The sequence below is a fragment of the Coregonus lavaretus genome (genome assembly GCF_964263955.1).
Source record: "Coregonus lavaretus genome assembly, contig: HAP1_SCAFFOLD_2141, whole genome shotgun sequence".
Classification (NCBI taxonomy): domain Eukaryota; kingdom Metazoa; phylum Chordata; class Actinopteri; order Salmoniformes; family Salmonidae; genus Coregonus; species Coregonus lavaretus.
The window spans coordinates 12,501-24,195 of record NW_028165131.1 but is presented as its reverse complement, the minus strand read 5'-3'; positions in this window follow the sequence as shown (position 1 = coordinate 24,195).

Sequence of the window (11,695 nt, the reverse complement as noted above, 5' to 3'; positions counted from 1 at the left end):
CTGGAACAAATTGCAAAAATCTCTGAAGCTGGAGACACTTATCTCCCTCACTAACTTTAAGCATCAGTTGTCAGAGCACCTTACCGATCACTGCACCTGTACACAGCCCATCTGAAATTAGCCCGACCAACTACCTCATCCCTATATTGTTATTTATTTTGCTCATTTGTACCCCAGTATCTCTATTTGCACATCATCTCTTGTACATCTATCATTCCAGTGTTAATACTAATTGTAATTATTTTGCACTATAGCCTATTTTATTGCCTTACCTCCATAACTTGCTAAATTTGCACACACTGTATATATATGTATTTCTGTTGTATTTTTTGACTTTGTTTTGTTTTACCCCATATGTAACTCTGTGTTGTTGTTTTTATCGCACTGCTTTGCTTTATCTTGGCCAGGTCGCAGTTGTAAATGAGAACTTGTTCTCAACTGGTTTACCTGGTTAAATAAAGGTGAAATAAATAAAAATAAAACATAGTCTTATTATGTTGATTCAAGCAGCATATAGTCTTATTCTGTTGATTCAAGCAGCATATAGTCTTATTCTGTTGATTCAAACAGCACATAGTCTTATTATGTTGATTCAAGCAGTATATAGTTGTTACGGATACAGGTATCCTGTGTCCTGTGTTTTTCCTCTCCTTCTGCCCTAATCACAGGTGTCCTGTATGTTCCTGATTGGTGGTCGTTGAGATGTCTGCTGATTGCTAAGGTGGACCAATCAGTGAACATTCCTCGGCATGGCACCACCTGTTGCTGGTTTTTCAATCACACATCCCTTTGTATAAAAACCAGTCCGTTGTGTTTGTAAGAAGAAAAAAGACTGTTTCCGTATGTGAGTATGGATACTGTGGTGTCCTGTGTATTGTGTACTCACTAAGTTTGGTTACTCTGTTTGGTAATTTTGTTAGAGACTAATTTTTGTATGTGAGTATGGATATGGTGGTGTCCTGTGTATTGTGTACTCACTTATTTGCTGATTACTTTGTTTGGTAACTTTGTGTGTTTCTGGGAAAAGGGGAGTTGAAGCAAGTTGCCCTTGGGCGTACATTACCCGTAGGAAGAAATCTGTCTAAAAACACTAGTTAGACCTGAGCGGACCACCCACTGTACTTTTGTAGGATTAGCAGTAGCTTAGCGGTTCTTGAGGCAGGCAAGATCAGTTTAGGGTTTTTTTACACTATTGTTTCATTTCTTGGGTCCTGCTCAGCCCTTTTTCCCAAACCTTTACCATGTGTTCAGCAATAAACCATTTATGTTTGACGGTAGTTTATGGTTGTCGTGTAGTTTTTGTTCTCACTGTTCCATGTCACACTCCTAATTTGCATGAATTATGTTACGGGTCTCATGTCCATCCACCCTAGACGTTTAGAGCCACGGGGTTCGTAACAATAGTCTTATTATGTTGATTCAAGCAGCATATAGTCTTATTCTGTTGATTCAAGCAGCATATAGTATTATTCTGTTGATTCAAGCAGCATATAGTCTTATTCTGTTGATTCAAGCAGCATATAGTCTTATTCTGTTGATTCAAGCAGAATATAGTCTTATTATGTTGATTCAAGCAGCATATAGTCTTATTCTGTTGATTCAAGCAGCATATAATCTTATTCTGTTGATTCAAGCAGTGTATTCTCTTATTCTTTTCCATTCAAGCCGCGTGTTCCATCTTGTTTGTTTTAAGGCTCAGTGAAACCGGTCCTTGTCCTGTGGGTCTGCGAGAGGCCCCAGACAGTTATCAGAGCAGGTGGAAATACAACACACAGAGCAGGACCCAACTCTCCATCTCTGAAGACAGGGCTGCCCAACCCCTCTTCCTGGAGATCTACTGTCATGTAGGTTTTCAGTCCAACCCTAATTTAGCGTATCTGATTCAGCTAGTTAAGGTCTTGTTGAGCAGCTAATAAGTAGAATCAGGTGTGTTAAATGAGTGTTGGACTGAAAACCCCCAGGACGGCAGATCTCCAGGAAGGGGGTTGGACTGAAAACCCCCAGGACGGCAGATCTCCAGGAAGGGTGTTGGACTGAAAACCCCCAGGACGGTAGATCTCCAGGAAGGGGGTTGGACTGAAAACCCCCAGGACGGTAGATCTCCAGGAAGGGGGTTGGACTGAAAACCCCCAGGACGGCAGATCTCCAGGAAGGGGGTTGGACTGAAAACCCCCAGGACGGCAGATCTCCAGGAAGAGGTCTTGGCAGCTCTGCTCTAAGAGTCATACACTACCGGTCAAATGTTTTACAACACCGACTCATTCAAGGGTTTTTCTTTATTTTTTACTATTTTCTACATTGTAGAATAAATAGTGAAGACATCAAAACTAGGAAATAACACACATGGAATCATGTAATAACCAAAAAAAAGTGTTAAACAAATCAAAATATATTTTATATTTTGAGATTCTTCAAATAGCCACCCTTTGCCTTGATGACAGCTTTGTACACTCTTGGCACCAGGGGAGATACATTATTAATGTAGAGTTGAGAGAGATAGAGGTCCAGGTTAAACCAGGGGAGATACATTATTATTATTATTATTTTGCTTTGGGGGGTAGATCAGCTTTAATATTGCAGATAGATTGTAACTTCCATCAATGTAATTGTCTGCATTACTTCCAATCCCCCATATGTTTTTTTTCTTCTCACAAATATAAATATATATATATATATATATACATACACATACATATATACACATACATACATACACACATATAAATACATATACAGACAGTGGGGAAAAAAAGTATTTAGTCAGCCACCAATTGTGCAAGTTCTCCCACTTAAAAAGATGAGAGAGGCCTGTAATTTTTATCATAGGTACACGTCCACTATGACAGACAAAATGAGGGGAAAAAATCCAGAAAATCACATTGTAGGATTTTTAATGAATTTATTTGCAAATTATGGTGGAAAATAGGTATTTGGTCAATAACAAAAGTTTCTCAATACTTTGTTATATACCCTTTGTTGGCAATGACACAGGTCAAACGTTTTCTGTAAGTCTTCACAAGGTTTTCACACACTGTTGCTGGTATTTTGGCCAATTCTTCCATGCAGATCTCCTCTAGAGCAGTGATGTTTTGGGGCTGTTGCTGGGCAACACGGACTTTCAACTCCCTCCAAAGATTTTCTATGGGGTTGAGATCTGGAGACTGGCTAGGCCACTCCAGAACCTTGAAATGCTTCTTACGAAGCCACTCCTTCGTTGCCCGGGCGGTGTGTTTGGGATCATTGTCATGCTGAAAGACCCAGCCACGTTTCATCTTCAATGCCCTTGCTGATGGAAGGAGGTTTTCACTCAAAATCTCACGATACATGGCCCCATTCATTCTTTCCTTTACACGGATCAGTCATCCTGGTCCCTTTGCAGAAAAACAGCCCCAAATCATGATGTTTCCACCCCCATGCTTCACAGTAGGTATGGTGTTCTTTGGATGCAACTCAGCATTCTTTGTCCTCCAAACACGACGAGTTGAGTTTTTACCAAAAAGTTATATTTTGGTTTCATCTGACCATATGACATTCTCCCAATCCTCTTCTGGATCCTCCAAATGCACTCTAGCAAACTTCAGACGGGCCTGGACATGTACTGGCTTAAGCAGGGGGACACATCTGGCACTGCAGGATTAGAGTCCCTGGCGGCGTAATGTGTTACTGATGGTAGGCTTTGTTACTTTGGTCCCAGCTCTCTGCAGGTAATTCACTAGGTCCCCCGTGTGGTTCTGGGATTTTTGCTCACCGTTCTTGTGATCATTTTGACCCCACGGGGTGAGATCTTGCGTGGAGCCCCAGATCGAGGGAGATTATCAGTGGTCTTGTATGTCTTCCATTTCCTAATAATTGCTCCTACAGTTGATTTCTTCAAACCAAGCTGCTTACCTATTGCAGATTCAGTCTTCCCAGCCTGGTGCAGGTCTACAATTTTGTTTCTGGTGTCCTTTGACAGCTCTTTGGTCTTGGCCATAGTGGAGTTTGGAGTGTGACTGTTTGAGGTTGTGGACAGGTGTCTTTTATACTGATAACAAGTTCAAACAGGTGCCATTAATACAGGTAACGAGTGGAGGACAGAGGAGCCTCTTAAAGAAGAAGTTACAGGTCTGTGAGAGCCAGAAATCTTGCTTGTTTGTAGGTGACCAAATACTTATTTTCCACCATAATTTGCAAATAAATTCATTAAAAATCCTACAATGTGATTTTCTGGATTTTTTCTCCTCAATTTGTCTGTCATAGTTGACGTGTACCTATGATGAAAATTACAGGCCTCTCTCATCTTTTTAAGTGGGAGAACATGCACAACTGGTGGCTGACTAAATACTTTTTTCCCCCACTGTACATACATATCCTTAAAAAAAATATGTTCCCCTTTATTACTTTCCAACCCCACCACCCCTTCCCTAATTGGAGTAAACTAGTGAACAACAATGCTTAAGCCTCTACTTCCAGCTTATACATACTATATAAATTTTATGGACACAGTCAATTTTACAATAATTCTATTTTGTTTGTTTTTACTCCTGAACTTCCTCCGATCATTTTCATGATGTCCATCCGGTTTGCTTCTATATGCCATATCTTTCTAACTGTGCTCTTTCACAAAAGCTCTCAACCTACAACCTATATACTTATTATGGACACAGTATGCTTTACATTAGTTATCTTGTTATTAGTTATTGTTAGTTGTCATTAGTCCCATCCTTCAGCTCCACCCATCTATCTCATAACACCATCCATAAAGGATGGTTGTGTGTTGCTGTTTGGGGGAGGGTCTACCCGGACGATAACCAGTGATGGTTGTGTGTTGCTGTTTGGGGGAGGGTCTACCCGGACGATAACCAGTGATGGTTGTGTGTTGCTGTAGGGGGAGGGTCTAACCCGGACGATAACCAGTGATGGTTGTGTGTTGCTGTAGGGGGAGGGTCTAACCCGGACGATAACCAGTGATGGTTGTGTGTTGCTGTAGGGGGAGGGTCTAACCCGGACGATAACCAGTGATGGTTGTGTGTTGCTGTAGGGGGAGGGTCTACCCGGACGATAACCAGTGATGGTTGTGTGTTGCTGTAGGGGGAGGGTCTACCCGGACGATAACCAGTGATGGTTGTGTGTTGCTGTTTGGGGGAGGGTCTACCCGGACGATAACCAGTGATGGTTGTGTGTTGCTGTAGGGGGAGGGTCTAACCCGGACGATAACCAGTGATGGTTGTGTGTTGCTGTAGGGGGAGGGTCTAACCCGGACGATAACCAGTGATGGTTGTGTGTTGCTGTAGGGGGAGGGTCTAACCCGGACGATAACCAGTGATGGTTGTGTGTTGCTGTAGGGGGAGGGTCTACCCGGACGATAACCAGTGATGGTTGTGTGTTGCTGTAGGGGGAGGGTCTACCCGGACGATAACCAGTGATGGTTGTGTGTTGCTGTAGGGGGAGGGTCTAACCCGGACGATAACCAGTGATGGTTGTGTGTTGCTGTAGGGGGAGGGTCTAACCCGGACGATAACCAGTGATGGTTGTGTGTTGCTGTTTGGGGAGGGTCTACCCGGACGATAACCAGTGATGGTTGTGTGTTGCTGTAGGGGGAGGGTCTAACCCGGACGATAACCAGTGATGGTTGTGTGATGCTGTTGGGGGAGGGTCTAAACCGGACGATAACCAGTGATGGTTGTGTGTTGCTGTTTGGGGAGGGTCTACCCGGACGATAACCAGTGATGGTTGTGTGTTGCTGTTTGGGGAGGGTCTACCCGGATGATAACCAGTGATGGTTGTGTGTTGCTGTTTGGGGAGGGTCTACCCGGATGATAACCAGTGATGGTTGTGTGTTGCTGTTGGGGGAGGGTCTACCCGGACAATAACCAGTGATGGTTGTGTGTTGCTGTTGGGGGAGGGTCTAACCCGGACGATAACCAGTGATGGTTGTGTGTTGCTGTTGGGGGAGGGTCTAACCCGGACGATAACCAGTGATGGTTGTGTGTTGCTGTTGGGGGAGGGTCTACCCGGACAATAACCAGTGATACTCCACTCTTATTGAATCCCACACAAACAACCAAGTCATTCATAACTTATTTCTGTGTAACAACTGAGATCCTACAGGACATTTGGCTGTAGAGCCTCCCCAGTGTACATGGACATAGTAGAGAGAGACAGAGACAGAGAGAGAGAGACAGAGAGAGAGAGAGAGACAGAGAGAGACAGAGAGAGAGAGAGAGAGAGAGAGAGAGAGAGAGAGAGAGATGGGGGACAGAAAGAGAGAGAGAGAGACAGAGAGATGGGGGACAGAAAGAGAGAGAGAGACAGAGAGAGAGAGAGACAGAGAGACAGAGAGAGAGAGAGAGAGAGAGAGAGAGAGAGAGAGAGAGAATGAGAGAGACAGAGAGGGAGAGAGAGAGAGAGAGAGAGAGAGAGAGAGAGAGAGAGAGAGAGAGAGAGAGAGAGAGAGAGAGAGAGAGAGAGAGAGAGAATGAGAGAGAGAGAGAGAGAGAGAGAGAATGAGAGAGAGAGAGAGAGAGAGAGACAGAGAGAGAACTTTACAGAGTAGTGGTCCTCTGTAGCTCAGCTGGTAGAGCACGGCGCTTGTAACGCCAGGGTAGTGGGTTCGATCCCCGGGACCACCCATACACAAAAAAATATGTATGCACGCATGACTGTAAGTCGCTTTGGATAAAAGCGTCTGCTAAATGGCATATTATTATATTATATTATTATTATTATATTATTATTATTATTATAATTTTATACACTCATTCTCATCCTCCCCCTCTTCCAAGCCACTCCCCCTCTTCCCGTCCTCTCTCCTCCTTTTCTCCTTCCTGCCTCCTCTTCCTCTCTCCTCACTCCTCCTTCCTCAACTTATCCAGTTCTCTCTGTTCCTCTCTCTATTCCTCCTCTCCTCCTTCCTCCCCCGTCTCGGCGAGGAGCATCCAGTTCTCTCTGTTCCTCATGAGACCGTCCAACAGAGGAGAACAGGAGTCAAACATCCCTGACAGAGTCTGAGAAAGGAGGGGGAGAAGAGGGGGAGAGAGGGAGCGGGGAGAGAAAGAGAGAGAGAGAGGCAGAGGGAGAGGAGGAGAGAGGGTAGGGAGAGAAAGAGGGAGAGAGGGGGAGGTGGGGGGAGAGAGAGGGAGAGAGAGGGGGAGGGAGGAGAGGGAGGAGAGAGAGAGTGAGAAAGCTATGAATACAGATTCATACATTTCCGAGGGCAAGCCATCAGAGGAACAAAGATATAACCCACCCAACCGGGTTGTATAGAGGGGGAATGGACCAGAACCCACCCAGGTTGTCTAGAGGGGGAATGGACCAGAACCCACCCAGGTTGTCTAGAGGGTGAATGGACCAGGACCCACCCAGGTTGTCTAGAGGGGGAATGGACCAGAACCCACCCAGGTTGTCTAGAGGGGGAATGGACCAGAACCCACAAGGTTGTCTAGAGGGGGAATGGACCAGAACCCACCCAGGTTGTATAGAGGGTGAATGGACCAGGACCCACCCAGGTTGTCTAGAGGGGGAATGGACCAGAAACCACCCAGGTTGTCTAGAGGGGGAATGGACCAGAACCCACCCAGGTTGTATGGAGGGTGAATGGACCAGGACCCAACCAGGTTCTATAGAGGGGGAATGGACCAGGACCCACCCAGGTTGTATAGAGGGTGAATGGACCAGGAACCAACCAGGTTCTATAGAGGGGGAATGGACCAGGACCCACCCAGGTTGTATAGAGGGTGAATGGACCAGGACCCAACCAGGTTCTATAGAGGGGGAATGGACCAGGACCCACCCAGGTTGTATAGAGGGTGAATGGACCAGGACCCACCCAGGTTGTATAGAGGGGGAATGGACCAGAACCCAACCAGGTTGTATAGAGGGTGAATGGACCAGAACCCACCCAGGTTGTCTAGAGGGTGAATGGACCAGGACCCACCCAGGTTGTATAGAGGGGGAATGGACCAGAACCCACCCAGGTTGTATAGAGGGTGAATGGACCAGAACCCACCCAGGTTGTCTAGAGGGTGAATGGACCAGAACCCACCCGGGTTGTATAGAGGGTGAATGGACCAGAACCCACCCGGGTTGTCTAGAGGGTGAATGGACCAGAACCCACCCAGGTTGTATAGAGGGGGAATGGACCAGGACCCACCCAGGTTGTATAGAGGGGGAATGGACCAGGACCCACCCAGGTTGTATAGAGGGTGAATGGACCAGAACCCACCCAGGTTGTATAGAGGGTGAATGGACCAGGACCCAACCAGGTTCTATAGAGGGGGAATGGACCAGGACCCACCCAGGTTGTATAGAGGGTGAATGGACCAGGACCCAACCAGGTTCTATAGAGGGGGAATGGACCAGGACCCACCCAGGTTGTATAGAGGGTGAATGGACCAGGACCCACCCAGGTTGTATAGAGGGGGAATGGACCAGAACCCAACCAGGTTCTATAGAGGGGGAATGGACCAGGACCCACCCAGGTTCTATAGAGGGGGAATGGACCAGGACCCACCCAGGTTCTATAGAGGGGGAATGGACCAGAACCCACCCAGGTTGTATAGAGGGGGAATGGACCAGGACCCACCCAGGTTGTATAGAGGGGGAATGGACCAGAACCCACCCAGGTTGTATAGAGGGTGAATGGACCAGAACCCACCCAGGTTGTCTAGAGGGTGAATGGACCAGGACCCACCCAGGTTGTATAGAGGGGGAATGGACCAGAACCCAACCAGGTTGTCTAGAGGGTGAATGGACCAGAACCCACCCAGGTTGTCTAGAGGGTGAATGGACCAGAACCCACCTGGGTTGCATAGAGGGTGAATGGACCAGAACCCACCCAGGTTGTCTAGAGGGTGAATGGACCAGAACCCACCCGGGTTGCATAGAGGGTGAATGGACCAGAACCCACCCAGGTTGTCTAGAGGGTGAATGGACCAGGACCCACCCGGGTTGTCTAGAGGGTGAATGGACCAGAACCCACCCGGGTTGTATAGAGGGTGAATGGACCAGAACCCACCCGGGTTGTCTAGAGGGTGAATGGACCAGGACCCACCCGGGTTGTATAGAGGGTGAATGGACCAGGACCCACCCAGGTTGTATAGAGGGGGAATGGACCAGGACCCACCCAGGTTGTATAGAGGGGGAATGGACCAGAACCCACCCGGGTTGTATAGAGGGTGAATGGACCAGGACCCACCCAGGTTGTATAGAGGGTGAATGGACCAGAACCCACCCGGGTTGTATAGAGGGTGAATGGACCAGGACCCACCCAGGTTGTATAGAGGGTGAATGGACCAGGACCCACCCGGGTTGTCTAGAGGGTGAATGGACCAGGACCCACCCGGGTTGTCTAGAGGGTGAATGGACCAGGACCCACCCAGGTTGTATAGAGGGTGAATGGACCAGGACCCACCCGGGTTGTCTAGAGGGTGAATGGACCAGGACCCACCCAGGTTGTATAGAGGGTGAATGGACCAGGACCCACCCAGGTTGTATAGAGGGTGAATGAACCAGTACCCACCCAGGTTGTATAGAGGGGGAATGAACCAGGACCCACCCAGGTTGTATAGAGGGTGAATGGACCAGGACCCACCCGGGTTGTATAGAGAGGGAATGGACCAGGACCCACCCGGGTTGTATAGAGGGTGAATGGACCAGGACCCACCCAGGTTGTATAGAGGGTGAATTGACCAGGACCCACCCGGGTTGTATAGAGAGGGAATGGACCAGGACCCACCCAGGTTGCATAGAGGGTGAATGGACCAGAACCCACCCAGGTTGTCTAGAGGGTGAATGGACCAGAACCCACCCGGGTTGCATAGAGGGTGAATGGACCAGAACCCACCCAGGTTGTCTAGAGGGTGAATGGACCAGGACCCACCCGGGTTGTCTAGAGGGTGAATGGACCAGAACCCACCCGGGTTGTATAGAGGGTGAATGGACCAGAACCCACCCGGGTTGTCTAGAGGGTGAATGGACCAGGACCCACCCGGGTTGTATAGAGGGTGAATGGACCAGGACCCACCCAGGTTGTATAGAGGGGGAATGGACCAGGACCCACCCAGGTTGTATAGAGGGGGAATGGACCAGAACCCACCCGGGTTGTATAGAGGGTGAATGGACCAGGACCCACCCAGGTTGTATAGAGGGTGAATGGACCAGAACCCACCCGGGTTGTATAGAGGGTGAATGGACCAGGACCCACCCAGGTTGTATAGAGGGTGAATGGACCAGGACCCACCCGGGTTGTCTAGAGGGTGAATGGACCAGGACCCACCCGGGTTGTCTAGAGGGTGAATGGACCAGGACCCACCCAGGTTGTATAGAGGGTGAATGGACCAGGACCCACCCGGGTTGTCTAGAGGGTGAATGGACCAGGACCCACCCAGGTTGTATAGAGGGTGAATGGACCAGGACCCACCCAGGTTGTATAGAGGGTGAATGAACCAGTACCCACCCAGGTTGTATAGAGGGGGAATGAACCAGGACCCACCCAGGTTGTATAGAGGGTGAATGGACCAGGACCCACCCGGGTTGTATAGAGAGGGAATGGACCAGGACCCACCCGGGTTGTATAGAGGGTGAATGGACCAGGACCCACCCAGGTTGTATAGAGGGTGAATTGACCAGGACCCACCCGGGTTGTATAGAGAGGGAATGGACCAGGACCCACCCGGGTTGTATAGAGGGTGAATGGACCAGGACCCACCCAGGTTGTATAGAGGGTGAATGGACCAGGACCCACCCGGGTTGTCTAGAGGGTGAATGGAACAGGACCCACCCAGGATGTATAGAGGGTGAATGGACCAGGACCCACCCAGGTTGTATAGAGGGTGAATGAACCAGTACCCACCCAGGTTGTATAGAGGGTGAATGGACCAGGACCCACCCAGGTTGTATAGAGGGTGAATGGACCAGGACCCACCCGGGTTGTCTAGAGGGTGAATGGACCAGGACCCACCCAGGTTGTATAGAGGGTGAATGGACCAGGACCCACCCAGGTTGTATAGAGGGTGAATGGACCAGGACCCACCCGGGTTGTATAGCGAGGGAATGGACCAGGACCCACCCGGGTTGTATAGAGGGTGAATGGACCAGGACCCACCCAGGTTGTATAGAGGGGGAATGGACCAGGACCCACTTAGGTTGTATAGAGGGGGAATGGACCAGGACCCACCCAGGTTGTATAGAGGGTGAATGGACCAGGACCCACCCAGGTTGTATAGAGGGTGAATGGACCAGAACCCACCCGGGTTGTATAGAGGGTGAATGGACCAGGACCCACCCAGGTTGTATAGAGGGTGAATGGACCAGGACCCACCCGGGTTGTCTAGAGGGTGAATGGACCAGGACCCACCCAGGTTGTATAGAGGGTGAATGGACCAGGACCCACCCGAGTTGTCTAGAGGGTGAATGGACCAGGACCCACCCAGGATGTATAGAGGGTGAATGGACCAGGACCCACCCAGGTTGTATAGAGGGTGAATGAACCAGTACCCACCCAGGTTGTATAGAGGGGGAATGGACCAGGACCCACCCAGGTTGTATAGAGGGGGAATGGACCAGGACCCACCCAGGTTGTATAGAGGGTGAATGGACCAGGACCCAACCAGGTTGTATAGAGGGTGAATGGACCAGGACCCAACCAGGTTGTATAGAGGGTGAATGGACCAGGACCCACCCAGGTTGTATAGAGGGTGAATGGACCAGGACCCAC